Genomic DNA, 1395 nt, shown 5'->3' on the forward strand with positions numbered 1-1395 from the left:
CCTCCCGCCATCACATCATGATTGTGAACTGCAATTGCAAATAAAATAGCCGGAAATGAAAGCAGCGCCCTCTGGCGTCGTATACTTCCGCGGGTCACCGATTTTGGGGTAACACCCAGCCTCCGACATGGTGTGTACACGCTCTATTTGTCCCCACGTCATCAGTTCAGCCGGAGAGGACCTCGGCGTTTTATTGTGATGAATCGTACCTTTTGATTCAACAGCCCCCCCACCCTCCCAACACACTATTGTTACAGAGGGGAGGGGTATTTGCAAACACGCATGATGCAGCTGCCATGTCCACTCACCAGAAAAGCATTTATTTAGGCGTAGCCTACTTGCGCAAAAGACATGTAGTATATCCCATGAGCCAAGTGTTTGTGTTTCATGCTTTAACAATAATCCTGTGTTCATTCCGTATTATTGCAAACGCTATGCGTCATTAAACGGGCTGGGATGGCCTCTTTGCTCTGTGTGTGTGTGTGTGTGTGTGTGTGTGTGTGTGTGTTTGTGAGAGAGGTAACCATGATATCTGCACTGCAGCGCATCATTGCAGAACCCCCCCATGACACTGACGCACCTTTTATTGCATGAATGACACAAGAACCCATCTAAAATGACACCAACCAACCATAAGCGTTTCTGTCTGCTATCTACTTGCTTGCATCCGATTTCTTGTGGTTGCAAATTTCTGTCAGCACTGCAGTAGATGGCCTAGTTTGCCTTGATATGGATTGGATGGTGGAGAATTCCAGGCAGGAAGAACCAATCGAGGAGAGTACTGTAGGTCTTCAGAGGTTGACCTATAGAGGCTGAGTATTCCCAATGCACACTGGTTATGACAATGATTAACCAAGAAGCAGTTTTTATACAGGCTACATTATGCACATACAGAGATATATTAATCCTATATTTCAGATGTCTTTACATCGTTGCACCTACGCCTTACATTTGTATTTGCATACACTACATATATTCTGGATTCATTGCGCGCACCTACACACATATCCATGTTTCCCTACACTTTTTTACTTCTGTAAACCTGTGATGTGACAATAAAGCTGATTCTGATTCATATACTTCAAAACTGTACAATAAGCAGAACAAATAATACATTGAAGATCACACACTTGCTGTAACCTAGTTAGATAATTTAATTTGTTTATGTCAGCTCCATCATAACTTCCTCTGTATCGTGTATCGTGTATCCTGTCCCCAGCTGATGAAATGACATCATGTTCCTTCATGAATCAGTAGTTCTGTTTGGCCCAGTCCCTTTAATAAAAGCCTACGGCTGTGTGCAATGAATCCTTCTCATTTTTCTCATTCATTCTCTCTCTCTCTCTCTCTCTCTCACACACTCACTCACTCAAGAATGAGACAGTGAGCACTGTG

This window comes from Gymnoscopelus braueri (assembly GCF_963280865.1).
Source record: "Gymnoscopelus braueri genome assembly, chromosome: 13".
In the NCBI taxonomy this organism is placed as follows: domain Eukaryota; kingdom Metazoa; phylum Chordata; class Actinopteri; order Myctophiformes; family Myctophidae; genus Gymnoscopelus; species Gymnoscopelus braueri.